The sequence below is a fragment of the Piliocolobus tephrosceles genome, chromosome 1 (genome assembly GCF_002776525.5).
Source record: "Piliocolobus tephrosceles isolate RC106 chromosome 1, ASM277652v3, whole genome shotgun sequence".
NCBI lineage: Eukaryota > Metazoa > Chordata > Mammalia > Primates > Cercopithecidae > Piliocolobus > Piliocolobus tephrosceles.
The window spans coordinates 145,450,765-145,467,434 of NC_045434.1; positions in this window are offsets into that span (position 1 = coordinate 145,450,765).

Below are 16,670 nucleotides of genomic sequence, written 5' to 3' on the forward strand. Positions count from 1 at the left end.
TTTTTTTCTTGTATATTTGTTTGAGTTCTTTGTAGATTCTGGAAATTAGCTCTTTGTCAGATGAGTAGATTGCAAAAATTTTCTCCCATTCTGTAGGTTGCCTGTTCACTCTGATGGTAGTTTCTTTTGCTGTGCAGAAGCTCTTTAGTTTAATGAGATCCCATTTGTCAATTTTGGCTTTTGCTGCCATTGCTTTTGGTGTTTTAGACATGAAGTCCTTGCCCATGCCTATGTCCTGAATGGTACTACACCCCTTCTTTGCCCTTTTACTTTGTCCTAGGAACATGAATGCCAGTTTGGACCATGGCGACATAGATGGTAGAAATTACCTGGAAATAGGCAATATGCTGGCCTATTCTTTTGGTGTTTACTATTCCTAGCAGTCAAAACTATTGTAAATAACAGAATCTTTTCATTTATGAGTCCCTAATAAGCTCATAAAAGGAGTAGACACATTGTGTGAACTCAGTTAATACAGGAAAAAGAAGGATTAATTTAATGAAAAGATAATCTTCTTTCCTATAGCATAATGCATTTAAGATTTATACATGCTGTTGTGTGAATGATAGTTCATTTCTTTTAACTGAAGACTAATATTTCATTGTGCGGCAGTACTACAATTAATTCACTCACCTATTGAAGGATATTTCTTTGTTTGTTTTTGTTTTTCCAGTTTGGGTTGATTACAAATAATGTTGATATGAATATTCATGTACAGGTTTTTGTTCTGAACATAAATTATTTTCTTAAGTGCATAGGAGTAAGATTGCCAGGCCATAGGGTGAGTATCCATCTAATATTAAAAGAAATGGCCAAACTGTTTCCCGTGTGGCTGTACCATTTTGTATTTTTTTCTACAATGTGTGATAATATATGTGATGGTTAATATTGAGTGTCAACTTGATTGGATTGAAAACTGCAAGTTCTTGGGTGTGTCTGAGTGTGTTGCCAAAGGAGATTAACATTAGAGTAAGTGGAAAGGCAGACACACCCTCAATTTGGGTGGACACCATCTAATCAGCTGCCAGCATAAAAGCAGGCATGAAAAGAGCAGACTGGTTGATTCTTCTGGCCTTCATCTTTCTCCCAGGTTGGATGCTTCCTGCCCTCAAACATTATACTCCAAGTTCTTCAGTTTTTGATCTCTTGGACTGACACCAGTGATTTGGCAGGGACTCTCAGTCCTCCAGCAACAGACTGAAGGCTGCACTACCAGCTTCCCTACTTTTGAGGTTTTGGGACTCGGACTGGCTTCCTGGCTCCTCAGTGTGGAGACGGTCTGTTGTGAGGCTTCACCTTGTGATCGTGTGAGTAAATTCTTCCAATAAATTCCCCTCCATATGTCCATCCATCCTATTAGTTCTCTCCCTTTAGATAATCCTGACTAATACAATGTAAAATTGTTCCAGCACATTTGTTGAGAACACTATCCATTCTTTATTAAATTGCTTTTGTACCTCTGACAAAACTCAATTCAACTTATGTGTATGGGTTTATTTCCAGACTCCCAATTCTGTTCTACTGATCTATTATATCTATCCTTTCATCAAAACCACACTACTTTGATTACTATAGATTTATAGTAAGTTTTGGGTAGTGTAATTCTTCTAACTCCATTCTTTTTCAAAATGATTTTTGTCTAGTATATTTCCTTTGCTTTTCCATAATATTTTAGAATCAGCTTGTCTATATGTACAATAAAATCCTGCTGGTAATATTATTTATATTTCTTAAATATATAAATGTCCTTAAAATGATAGTTTGGGAAAAGTAGTAGCCAGTGTCTTGCTTGCAAGACATAAAATAATGTGATATACTCATGAAGAATTGTCTCCCAAAAATTTATCCCTAAGTATTTCTATTTTGTTTTTGAAACTGTTGTAAATGGTCTTTCTTTTCTTTGGTTTTTAATTGTTCATTGTCTCTCTCTATATATGTATACATACATACATATATATATATATATATATATATATATATATATATATATACACACACACACACACAAATGGCTTTTTTATGCTAATTTTCTTCCCTGCAACATTCCTAATGTTCATAATTACTTCTAGAATTCCTTTTTTTTTTGTAGATTTATTGGGATTTTGTACATAAATAATCTAGTGATCTAGGAATAGAGAGAGTTGTATTCCTTTGTTCCTATATTATGCCTTCTATTTCTTTTTCTTGTCTTATTGCACTGGCTAGAACTTCTAACAAAGCGATAAATAGTATTGATGAAATAAGCCATCCTTTCCTTGTTACCAGATGTAGAAGAAAAGCATCCAGCCTTTCACCTTTCAATGTAATGTTAGGCTGTCATTTTTTAGGGATGCCATTTTTCATACAGATTTGAATAATCCCTTTCTCTACTTTCTTCCTCTCTGTGATTTCTGTCATACACTCTGACTCTCAGAGGTAGCTTTTTCTGGTATTCTGTCCAGACATTCAGGCGGTTGGCCTCCCTGAGTTGCACTGAGCTTCCCTCAATTGGGTCTACCTTGAAGTGGAGGATTCAGAGAAAAGAATCTTCAGTGCCACTGCTGCCACTGCCACCACGAGTGTAGAGATGCAGCTTCATTACTGTGGCTCCATCCTGCAGGGGCCTGCTCTTCTGGTCCTCTGATTGGAGAAAGAAAGAATTTTTATTAGAGATTTATTTGTCCGTGCATGATGTACTATTCTGGGATTTGGGCCACACTAGAGTGTAATCCAGGAGAGATGAGAAAACACACACACACACACACACACACACACACACACACACACACACAAAGAAAAATTAGTAATTTATTGCTATATGGGATGTTCTTCAAGTTTTTATTTATATCACTAGTCTAACTGTCATGATTTATTTTTCAGTTATCAGATAGTTCCTTTAATTCTTTTTCTAGGAATTTTTGCTGTAATCAATAGGAGATAGGATGGACTGTGCCAACTTCTTAAATGGAACTGCTATCTCTTTTTCTCTCTTTTTTTTTAGACAGATCTTGCTCTGTTGCCCAGGCTGGAGTGCAGTGGCACCATCTCGGCTCACTGCAACCTGCCCCTCCCTGGTTCAAGCAATACTCCTGCCTCAGCCTCAAGTAGCTGGGATTACAGGTGCACACCACCATACCCAGCTTTTTTTTTTTTTTTTTTTTTGTATTTTTAGTAGAGACAGGGTTTCACCATGTTGGCCAGACTGGTCTCAAACTCCTGACCTCAGGCAATCCACCTGCCTCAGCCTCCCCAAGCGCTGGGATTACAGGTGTGAGCCACCACACCCGGCCTGCCAGCTATCCCTTAACGAGGTTCCAACATCATGCTTACACAGCACTCATGCTTACACTTCATTGAACAGAACTTAATGATAGGACCATACCCACTTGCCAGGTGCATAACCATATGTTCAGCCAAAAAGTAGAGGCAGGCTCTGGCCATATGGAAGAATGGGAAAAACAGATATTAGGGAATGGCTAGCACCACTATCCTTACGTTCAAAAATTGCAAGGTCTAATATGGAAGATAGACATATAAATAATCTGTTACATTGCTATATTGTAAGTGCTATATGAGACATTTGTCCTTATGAGCATAGTTTCTACACTGGAGTGTCTGGAACCTAGGACACTTTAAGGGAAGTCATGCAGGTCCTAAAACTATTGTAATATTTTGAGAAACTTAACAAATGTCATATGCTTTACCTTTGATTGGATTCTAAAAGTGAATAAAGCATTGTACTTCTTTCCTTTTGGCTAGAATTCTGTTAATTCCATTAGTAATTCTAATTTTCTCATTCTGATTAGAAGTTTAGAATAGATGTAAAATTGCTCAGTTACAAGAAGTGAAAAACAAATTACTTGTTTCTTAATAAATGCAACATAGTAGACAATGACTTTCAAAACATGGAGTCTCATATCATTGGTAGACTTTCTTAGGCTAGATTCTTTTGGCAATAAAGAGCCAAATAATAACAATCCAATTTAGTTCTTAGACTGTTTGAAACAAAAAAGAAAAGGGACATTTATTGGCTCATATAATTGGGAAAAACATTTTTAAATAAACATTAGTCACAATTTTTTGTTGGGGGAGTTTCAAAAGATCACCAGCTAGCTTTCATCTCTTCACTTCTTTGCAGTGTAGGCATTTTTCCCATTTAGGGTAAGAGAGCTGTTGGCCAGATAGACTGTTAACATAGCTCCATAGTAATATCACTGGGAAGAGCCAGTTCTTCCTTCAGGAATCTATACATCCATCACAGGGAAGATATCTGACTGTCCATGCTTGGGATAGAAGCCTATTCCAACCGATCCCCATGGTCAATATGATATAGTAAGTTTAACCCTTCCTGGATTATAGAACCACTTTTATGACCATATTTTGTTACTAGATGAACAGAGAAAGAAAAGAATGTCACTTTGGGAGGCTGGGGGCGGGGGAAATCACCTGAGATCAGGAGTTTGAGACCAGACTGGCCAACATGGTGAAATCCCGTCTCTACTAAACATACACATTTAGCTGGGCGTGGTGGCAGGTGCCTGTAATCCCAGCTACTCAGGAGGCTGAGGCAGGAAAATCGCTTGAACCCAGGAGGCGGAGGTTGCAGTGAGCCGAGATCACGCCATTGCACTCCCACCTGGGGGAAAAGAGGGAGAATACGAAAAAAAAAAAAAAAAAAAAAAAAAAAGAAAAGAAAGAAAAGAATGTATGTTGGATGGAGAAAGTAAACTAACAGCTACCCAATATTAATAAGTGCAATAAGAAATAATTCACCTAAGGTTATATTCCTATCTTTTGTTTTGGTTGGGTCTCTTATTTTTTATTCAGTTTCATACCTATGCTTTCCATCAAGTTTTTCATTTGATAGATGTCATGAGAGAAGTTTCTGAAATCGCTACTTATATTCTAAACTTAAATTTCTTCTTTCTGTCAAGAGTTCTGAATTGTCACTTTGTATCCATAAGTCAGGAATACTTTCTATCATTAAAGCCAGAAAGGAAATCTCAGCTTTATTTTAGCTGTAGGTGGTGGAGATCTGAAGCTATTTTATTTTTTCCTCTATCCCTTTGCCACATTCCAGCTGTGATATAGATAACCTGGCACCAGGCTTGAGTACTAATTTGAAATATGGTTCCCTACTTTAAAAAAAGTCCCAAATTATTTTTACTTAAACTTTCAACTGTCATTTAGTAAATATTTGTTGAATAAGTAAATGAATGGTTAGTGTCTAATAAATATTATTAATTCAGAATATCAAATATCAAAAAGATATTTTGTCTTTTTTGAGATCTTATAATTTCCTCTCTATACACATTGATGTACACGTTTCAACCTAAGTTTAAAATGTCATTTTAGTTTTTGTTAATTCTTTTTTCTAACCTGTGAGTTATGCATTTCTGGGAACAGTATTACTGACATCATATCAATTTTTAAAACTTGAACGCATTTCTCATTCCTTCTGTCTTTCCATCATCTCAGCACCTATCCAGTGCCAGTGTGTCTGGGATTCTCAATTCACAATGTGTTTGTTCCTGTTTGGGAAGCTAAATTACAAACAATTCACATTTAGCAACAGATTTTAACTCTTTAACTGTCAATAAAGATTGAATTAATACACTTTTATTCATTCCTCCTCATTCTTCTTTACTTCCTTTCACCACCATGACCTCTACTGCAAAAGTGTAATCAATTTGAATATCCCCTATCCAAAATGCTTGGGATCAAAAATGCTTAAAAGTTTACATTTTAAAATATTTGCATTTTACTTACTGGTGGAGCATGCCTAATATGAATATCTGAAATCAAAATGCTCCAATGAGCATGTTCTTTGACCATCATGTCAACTTTCAAAAAGTTTCCAATTTTGGAGCATTTCAGATTTCAGATTTTTGTGTTAGGGATACTTAACTTGTATTATTTTTACAAGTTATTTGCACACTTTTCGAAGTCCTCCTTTCCCCTTAATGATTTCAGTTTTCCTTGTAAAGTCAACTACATAAGGTTATTTCTAACTGGATTCATTCTCTTCAGACTATATACTTGCTTTATTACAACTTTGTGTATTTTGGTTATTTTGGTACATGATCAATCTTGACATAAGGTAAATATGGATTTGCTAATAAAGATCAAGATAGAAAGTGAAGGCATCAGAATTCTATCCCATCCTTTTTACTGAGTGTATAGAATTCACATATCTTTTCTCAGATTTAAGTGTCTTATTGAGAAGGCTTTTTTACATCTCCTAGGTAGAGATGGTGCTACAGCTTGAATGTGTCCCCTAAATTCATGGTTTGGAAGCTTGATTTTCAATGTAACAGTATTGGGAGGTGGGGACTAACAAGAGGTGATTGTGTCAGGAGGGTGGAGTCCTCATGAGTGGATTAATATTGTCACTGAAGTAGTGGGCTAGTTATAAAAAGAGTGGGTTGTTATAAAAAGAGGTCCGCCTATGCTTTTTCTTTTGCATGCTCACTTCCACCTTCAGCCCTTCCACCATGGATGACCCTTGCTAGATGCTCTTGGACTTCCCAACCTCCAAAACCATGAGCCAAAGAAATGTCTGTTCTTTATAAACTATCCTGTCTTGGGTATTCTGTTATAGAACAGAAAACAGACTAAAACAAAACATTTGGTATCTACAAGTGGGTTGTTACTCTAACAAATACCTGAGAATGTTAAGTGGCTTTGGAACTGGATAACGGGTAGAGGATGAAAGAATTTGGAGGAACAAGCTAGAAAACACCCATACTGCAGTGAATAAAGTGTTAAAGGCAATTCTGGTGAGGGCTCAGAATACACTAGAACTAGAGAGAGCCTGAATCTACTTACAGATGATTTAAGTGGTTATGACCAGAATGCTGGTAGAACTATTATGGACAGTAAAGGTCTTTCTGCTGAAGTCTCAGACAGAAATGAGGAACAAGGTGTTGGAAACTAGATTAAAGGCCATCTTGTTATAAAGTAGCAAAAAACTTGGCTGAATAGTGTCTGTGTCCTAAGACTTCATGAAATACAGAACTTAAGAGCTGGAATACGATGAGCTAGACTATCTAGTGGAAAAGATACCAGATCAGCCAAGCACTCTGGCTGCTGCATCGTTACTTTTGACCACATACAGTGACATGCAAGAGAAAAAAAATAACATAAAGGCAAAATTTTAATTAAAAAAGAAGCAGAACAGAAAAGTTTGGAAAACTTTTGTGTGACCAAGTGACCTTCTGTTAAAGGGATTAATATGGGTAGAAGGAAGTCAGGTGCTATTTGTAAAGACAAGGAGAGAAAGATCCTGAAGGCATTTCTAAGATCTTCCAGGCTGCCCTCCTATTATAGGCTCAGACCTCTAAGGGGGTAGAATACTTTTGGGAAATGCATCTAGGAAGACCTTCAAAAGCTTACTGGACAGGGATATCTCAAGACTTTTCTCCCCACATTCTGATAAAGCACTCTTTGGCTGTTCTAGCTGCATCTCAAGCAGGCTTAGATGTGGCTCAACCTGCTGCTCAAGAAGATACAAGCTGTAAACCTTGGCAGTGTTCATATGATACTAATTCTGTAGGCATAGCTTCCTCCATCTGGATTGCAAATAATGTTGCAGATAGCCTGGGGGCCTAGACAGAGACATGCCACAGGGGCAAAGCAGACACAAGGAGTCCCCAACTAGGGCAATGCCCAGAGGTTCTGTAGCGTCAGCACCACTGCCAAAACCACAGAACTGTAGGGCCACCACCATGCAACTCTAACTGATGAGAGCTACTGAGTGGACTGAGCCCAGTGAAGCCTTAGGGTGAGACTGTCTGAGGTTTTGGGTACCCAATCCCCAACTCCTCAGTGTGTCCAGGATGTGGGACATGGAATCAAAAGAGATTATTCTTCAGCTTTAAGATTTAATGTTGTTTTCCCTGCTGCATTTCAGACTTACTTGGTAATGAATTATCCGTCTTTTCTGGCCCATTTCTCCCTTTTGGAATGGAAATGTGTGTCCTGTGCCTGTCTCAGTATTGTATTTTGGAAGTAGATAACTTGTTTTGATTCTATATGCTCACAGCTGGAGAGTCCTTGCTTCAAGGTGAATCATGCTTTCAGTTTCACCTATATCTGATTTGAATGAGTCGTTAGACTTTTGAGTTGAAACTGAATGAGTTCAGATTTGAGGGCTATTGGGATGGAATGAATGTATTTTGCATTATGAGAAGGACATAAATTTTGGGTGCTGGGAAGTATTCTATTTTTATGTGTCTCACAAATCCATGTGTTGGAAACTTAATCCCCAATGCAACAATGCTCAGAGTTGAGGCCTAATAGGAGGTAACTGGGTCATGAGAGCAGAGCCTTCATGAAGATTAATGTCATCTCTAAGGGAGTAGGTTAATTACAGAGAGAGAAGGTTGTTTTAAAAGGGAGCCAGCTCCTCGTGCTTTCTCTTTAGCATGCCCACTTCCTGCTTCTGCCTTCTGCCATGGGATGACTCTCCCCAGAGGCCTAGGTCATGCTCTTGGATTTCCCAACCTCCAAAACTATAAGTGAAATAAACTTCTGTTCTTTATAAATGACCCAGTTTTGTGTATTCTGTTATAGCAAGAGAAAACAGACTGAGAGAGGTAGGTAGCTTATGGGATATCCCCCCTCTCCAAGTATCCTGACTTCTGGCCTTGTGTAATTCTCTCTCCTTGAAGAACTTGGCTCTGACTCATAAAATAAATAAACATTGAAGGGATGTCGTGTCTGTGATTAGATTACGAGAGGTTGTAATTTTTATCTTGCTGGAGTATCCTTTCCTTTGGTGACTTTGATAAAGCCAGGTGCCATATTTTGAGCTGCCCCAATGGAGAGGCCCACATAGCAAAGAACTATTCACAGCCTCCAGCTAACAGCCATCAAGGAACTGAATGTGGCTGAAAGCACATGTGCTCAAAAGTGAATCCTTCCATGGTTGAGCTTTCAGATGAAATGTCAGCCCTGGTTGACGCTTTGCAACTTTGTGAGAGACCCCAAAGAAGAGAACCCATATAAACCATATCTGTATTCCTGACTTGTAGAAACTGTGGTATAATGAATACACAATTTTAAGCTGCTAAACCTATGATAGTTTATTACACAGCAATAGACAACTAATAAAGATGGCTACTTTTTCTTTTATGGTTTTCTGGCATTTCTGTACATATTTCTATCATACCACTTATCATATCCTATACTCCATTATGTAGATGACTCCAAGTTTAAATGTTTAAGATAAACCTATTTCTTGTGCTTTATAAGTAAATCAATGTCCTATGAGTGCCTCAAGCTGACCATGTCTAAAAATTAACTCATCTCCAACTGTTTCTTCTACTATATTTTCTCTATCAGATAGTAGTAGCAATGTCTGCCCAGCAATTAAAGCCAAAAACATATGAATTGTCCTTAGTTCCTTCCCTTTTTCTATGATCCTTCTAAGCAGCAATCAAATATAATACTCCTTTGTTTAAAACCTTTCCATACTTCTGCTGTACTGCTCTTATAATAAAGTTAAAACTCCATATTACAGCCTGTAAGACTTGGGTGATCTGACCTCAGATTTAAATTGCTTATTTATCTCTAACCACCACCTTCCACCTCTCACCTCAGTGGTTTTCCTGTGTTAGCCCATTTTTGCATTGCCGTAAAAATTACCTGAGACCGGGTAATTTGTGAAGAAAAGAGGTTTAATTGGCTCACAGTTCTGCAGGTTGTACAGGAAGCATGGTGACAACATCTGCTAGCTTCTGTGGAGGCCTCAGGGAGCCTTTACTCCTGGTGGAAGGTGAAGCAGGAGCACTCATGTCACATGTCCAGAGTAAGAGCAAGAGAGAGAGTTGGTGGGAGAGGGGAAGGTGCCACACACTTAAACAGCCAGATCTCATGAGAACTCGGTCGCTATTGTGAGGGCAGCACCAGGCCATGAGGGATCTGCCCCCAGGTCCCAAACATCTCCCACCAGTCCCCACCTCCAACACTGAGATTGTATTTCATCATGAGACTAGAGGGACCATCCAAACTATATCATCCTCCAACCAGTCATACTAAACTTCTTTCAAATTCTGGAACTTGTCTTGCTTTCTTTCTTTATTGTGACTCCCTCTATTATTCTATTCTTTGTCCATGCTTGGCCTTTTTCACACCCCCTTTGCTGTATTCATATCCACTCATTATGCTGATCTCAGTTTAAATTAACTTTGCCAAGGAAGCCTAGTTTAGCAATCTAGAGTTGTGTGCCTACCCAGCGAACTTGGATTGCCTGACTACTCAACCTCTTGTCTATGTTAAGACTTCCTCCATCAGACAATATCCCACAAACACTTGTATTTCTCCCATCCTAGCACTTATTCCATTGTTTAGAAATGCCTATTTAATTGTATCTCTCATTACACTGCGAACTCCACAAAAGCAGGAACTATGTTGGAATTTTTTGGCAGTGAATCCCTTATACCTAGAAGAATGTTCAGTTCTAATTTGCACTTCCTGTTCACTCTGGTGTTGAGTATCTTTTCATGTGCTTATTAGCTATTTGTGCATCTTGTCTTGTGAAGTGTCTGTTTAAATTTTCTGTGCACTTTTAATTCAGGTGTTTGTCTTCTAATTGTTGAGTTTTAATATCTGTCTGTTTATCTATCTATCATCTATCTATCTATCTATCTATCTATCTATCTGATATGAGTCTTTTATCTCCTATGCATATTGCAAATTTTTCCCAGTCTGTAGCTGGCCTTATCATTTTCCTAAGTCTTTCTTTTCTTTTCTTTCAGTCTTTTCTTTCAAAAAGGATTTTAAAAATTTGATAAAATCTCATTTATTAGTATTTTTCTTTCATGATTTTTCCTCTTTGTGTCCTAGGAAATCTTTGCCTAACCCAAATTATGAAGATTTTATCCTTTGTTTTCTTATAGGTTCATCTTTTCTGTTTAGGTAAATTATCCGTTTCACATTAATTTTTCATTTTTCTTTTCATACAGATTCCAGTTTTTTTCAGCAACACATGTCAAAAGACTGTTTTTTCCAATGAATTATTTTGTTATTTCTATACAAAATCAGTTAACATAAAAATCTATCAAATATGAATCTATTTCTGGACTTCAGGTTACAGAAATGACCAGAGCTCATGAGATCACCTACATGAGCAATTCAGCTAATATATAGAGAAGGAGACTCATTAGGAACGAATAGTAGACTTCAGCAGAAATTGAAAAGAGACACGGAAGAGTATTGCTTTATGACCTTGCAACTAGCCATCTTTTCTTCCTTTACTCTTATTGCCTACCTAGAGTAAATCTCTACTATGTAAGACAATAATTTTTTTTTTCTGGGACCTAATAGATAACTTCCAGGAAGACATAACTAGATTATTTAGAACATGCAATCTATGTAATAAAATAAAAGAGTGTGGTTCCTCTGTTACATTTTCTCTGGATGACAGGTAAAAGTTGGGACAGATACATATTACGATTTTTGCTTTCACAGTCTGTTTCTTGGCCCTGCTGAAGTCTCCAATTAGATGCATATAGCTGTCATTACATTAGAAAATTTTCATTCAAGCAATCTAGATAAGTATACATGAAATTGTCATAAGAAAAACCATAATCAGGGTAATTCACATTCATAGTAACTCCTAAAGCTGAGAGGGAATACATATCAAGAATAATAATACAAGACTAATTGATCTACATGGATAAAAAGGATAAAATGGATCCATATTTACACCTACATTGGTTTCACATCATATGCTATTTGAATTCACAGCTCACTTTAAAATGTCTTTGAAAGGTGCTATTTGTTCAATGAATACATTTAAAAATAGTGCTAGAGCTTTGTCTGAACCCTGTAGCCCCCTAGCAGGTTCCAGAGAAGATAGAATTCTCAGCATTTTACCATACTATGAAAGTTCTTATTTCATTTGTCAAAAATAAGCCCTATATTTTCAAACAAATATCGCCCTTCTACAAGACACTGCTGTCAGGGATCCTCATGTTGTGTTAGATAAAAGCGTCTTTATGTCTTGGCACTGTCTTCTGTATTAACCATTTCTATAAGCCATTACTAATAGCAGTTCAAAATGCACTTCCTGAAATCCAGCATGCATTGTGTCATCCTGGGAGTCTAAATCACCGTATAGGTACATTTGAACACTACTTGCACATATAATGCAATGACAATTTTAATATCTGAATCATTGTGTCCTTGTACTTCTTATGCTTCTGTATTACATTTAACATTTTTTGTTTGCATCACTTTTGTGGCCATCACCTTGTTCTGAATCATCTTGTGGTTATTTGGAAGTTTTGTTTTTCTAACAAATTCTTTAGTAAACTCCATAAATATAAATACTGCATTCTACTCATCTCTGTATCCTCCGAAGCTTTAATGAAGTACCATGAATTTGATTATATTTAATGTATATTTGTTGAGATTATATTTTTGCATAGATATCAATAAAGACCAGGACTAATTCCTTAGATATATACAAATCATATTATCAACCTTTCATTCTAGTTACGTTGCCAGGAACACAATTAAGCTCATGAACTATCCAATTCTCAGTAATGAGAAGACAGGTTTGACAGTGTGGGATGATTAAAATGCTTAATGTTCAATTAGCCTTCTTGGATTAAGTCTAGTAAAGGAAAAGGTAGGTAATTTAAAGTTGTATTATGGAGAATATTATTTTACAAAAATCTTAAGAGGGCAATTTGAAAAGGACATTGATTGCTCTAAACTTAAAATATCCAAGGCATCATTTTGAAACTACAAAGACCAGATAAAAGGGTTATAAATATACTGAAAGTGAATGTTACAGACAAGAAAACTGAAAAATGCAACAAAATTCGATATGAAGAATTTATTTAATCTAGCAGAAATAGGAAAAGGTGGACAATATAAATGACTCTTAAATCTACAGTGACATCCATTATCATAAATTACCAACATGAGAAATGCTATAATACTAAATGTAATTTTCTTGAGTCATTACATTTCAAATACATATCACATAGCAAGTATATAAAAATATGGATGTATAAAATGTGAATGAATTTTTCACACTGTGAAGCAAAGGAACTTACACGTTTTTGTGAGGCATTATGACAATGAAATCAGTGATTGGCAGCAGTAGAGCTGGGGGCCAGTGGGGGGAGGTTGTCAAGGAGAGGAGTGTTTGTGTGTGTGTCCTTATACCCACCGTTAATTGAATGTACTTCCAGAACTTGGGAACCAGTTCTGAATATGAACTAGGTGAAATTTGTCATCATCAGAAATAACCTTTTTTAAGAGATGGCTTCTGAATATGCTGCTGCTAAGACAAGGGTAAACATTTTAGTGTGTTATTTTTTTTCAGAGTTTCAGTGTGAAACCAGGCCTTGGTGCATAAAAGTTGCATCTTATTTCATATAACGTGTACTTTGGAAGGGACCTAGGTGGTCACTGAGTTCAACTAGCTACATAAACACACGAATTACTGAAAAGTGGGGTGATCTATCTGCAAATACTTAACACAATTTCATTCATCCTAAAAAATCCACACTCTAATTTTAGACTCTTCTAAATGCTCTCCTGAGATAAATTCTGAAATCTTACTCATTGGCTCTATTATGTCCAATAGAATCATAGACTTTAAAACTAATTTTGCACCTGCATTGATGCCTTTTAAGTATTTGAATTTTGTTCTCTCTAAAAAAGTCTATTAATCTGGCTAAGGGTTTCCAACTCCTGGTGTGATACAATTTCTAGTTTCCACATGATCCTGGTTGATCTCAACCTGTTTCGTCTTTTTTGAAAGAATTCTCAATTGTCGGTTTCTTTATATTGTGATGACTTCTACTGCAATAGAAGAATGGATTAAGTATAGGAAGGGCTTATTCGTGTAAGAAGACACGTTAGTTTCCTATAAATATGCAAAATTTAAAATTTCCATAGTAATCAATTAAATGCTAATTAAAAGAAGATAACCTTGTTTTGCATACATAAAGTCTGCAAGGTTGAAGAATCCCATCAGTTTTGGCAAGGGTTCAGGGAAGCAGGCACCACTGTGTGCTGATGCAATAAAAAAAAATAATCAGAGAAATGCTCAAAAATTCATTAACAAAACTGTTTAGCATAAAAAGAAAAGTGACTGGGGGAAATCGTTAAATAGCTTAGGGCACAATGTAGCTACTGAATATTAGGATACTTTAATGACTTTGAGAAAATACTTGTAATTCCTTATTAAGAAGACACAGCAGGCTATAAAACAACATTATATATATATTTTTATCAATAATATCTATAGAAAAATACTGAATGAACTCTGGGAAGTGCAATAATAGGTATCATACCTTTCTGTCTTCAATGTTTCTGACAATGAAAATATATTATCTGTCCAATCAGACATTGAATAAAAATAAGTTTTGCTGGGTGTAGTGGCTCATGTCTGTAATCCCAACACTTTGGGAGGGTGAGGCGGGTGTATCACTTGAGGACAGGAGTTCAAAAGCAGTCCGGCCAACGTTGCAAAACCCCATCTCTACAAAAAATACAAAACTTAGCTGGGCATGGTGGGGCACACCTGTAATTCCAGGTAGACAGGAGGCTGAGGCAGGAGAATTGCTTGAATCCGGGAGGCAGAGGTTGCAGTGAGCTGAGATTGCACCATTGCACTCCAGCCTGGGCCACAGAATGAGACTCCATCTCAAAAACGAAAACAAAAAACAAGTTTTAAAAACTCTTCCAGAAGTTTTCTGGTCAGTCCTGAACCTTCCTCTTTTGTTCTTAGACTCTTCGTGTACGTATCAGGGTCACAGTGACCTTTTCATTGCTATATCTTCTATTATAGTGTTCTATACCTCCAAGTATTTTCCATGACTACTGTTATAAAGTCATGCTCCTGTATTTTCTGAACCTAAAAGCCTTTTTGTTTGGCTTTACATTTGTTCCTATCAAATTTCATTTGGTTTTATTGAGTCCACGTGTCGTGCTGTTGAAAGTTTTAATTTTTTTCTGTTGTTCCTTATTGAACAGCCAGGTACAGTTGTGCATATTTCACTGATACATTTGTGTGACATTAGTGTCCTCATCCAACATTAATGCCCTTTTATTCATCAAAGATTGTGGAGTATTTCCCCCCACCCCTTTTTTTATTTTTATTTTTTTTTATTTATTTTTTTTTTTGAGACGGAGTCTCGCTCTGTCGCCCGGGCTGGAGTGCTGTGGCCGGATCTCAGCTCACTGCAAGCTCCGCCTCCCGGGTTCACGCCATTCTCCTGCCTCAGCCTCCCGAGTAGCTGGGACTACAGGCGCCGCCACCTCGCCCGGCTAGTTTTTTGTATTTTTAGTAGAGACGGGGTTTCACCGTGTTAGCCAGGATGGTCTCGATCTCCTGACCTTGTGATCCGCCCGTCTCGGCCTCCCAAAGTGCTGGGATTACAGGCTTGAGCCACCGCGCCCGGCCTTTATTTTTATTTTTACTAGGAAGGAAACTCATCATAACCAGCATCACCAAAAGATGTGTTGTCCAAACCATTTTAATTTGAAGGAAAACACCACTGACTAAGGAAGATCATTCCAAGTAAATCTGATTGTATATGTTCTACTTCTGGAGAAATTTAGACATTTGTAGGAAAATTATTTTGAAAGATTATTTAAGCAATTTTATAATCATGGAAAATGGCATATTTGAAAAGTGTTATCAAATATAGAGCAAGAACTCTCAACAATGCATGGTGTAAGGTGCTGCTGGTGTACACTCTATGATTGTATTAGTCAAGACTTTTGCCCATGGACTTATGGATAGTGAGAACCACCACTCTGATTAAACTAAACAATTTATCCCTGTAAAGCACCACAGAATATTATTATCATCAATTACAACTTTTAGAAAGAGATTCAAACCTATGTCATTTACCAACTAGACAGTAAAGTTTCTTGTCCTTAAAAGAAATTTCTCATTAATCTGAAAGAAGGTAAACATTGGCAGATTCTCTTCTCTAATTATATTGCTTTTAGAGTCCCAGCTAATCTCCCTCAATGGACAAACTAAGAAAATTTATATGCTAGCATGCAAAGTACTTTCCCCAAGATAGCAAATAGTTTCCTATTAGGTGAAAAAAAACCCTCTAGGATGCAAAATTCTGTTAGTGTTAAGGGAAAAGGATTCCTAGATAGCTTAAAGAAATTGATGTCAAAGAGTAGAAAGTCTCGGGAAGTGAAGAAGAGTGAGGGAGAGAATGCATGTAAGGTCCTCTCTTTATAGAAATATGGCCTGTGATGTTGTGGTGTGTCTAGTCTTTTTAAGGCATATAAGTACCTTTATTAAGTTCGTATGTCAATGTTAACAAATGAGAGAAATTCCTAAATTTACGATTCAAGAAATAGCAATTATATTTTCCGCAGTAAAAAATATCACAGTGCTGCAAAGACCTGAAGACCAAAGGACAGCTGAAAAAAAGGCGAATTTCTGTGACATCTTGCAAGGGAAATAGGCACAAAAACAAGGGGTTGGTCAGAGGTGAGGGCGCATCTATCCTACTTTAACCACGGATCGCTAAGACTTTAAACGTCACATTACTTCTATTGTGGGTAGAATTCAGTCACTTAAAAGTGTTTCCTGTGTACCAGTTTCTCTCTTGCTTCCTTAAGCAAAAGAAACCATATTCTCTCTTCCTGGCATAATACAACCTAGAGCAATATATTGTTCCTTATTTTATTCTTGT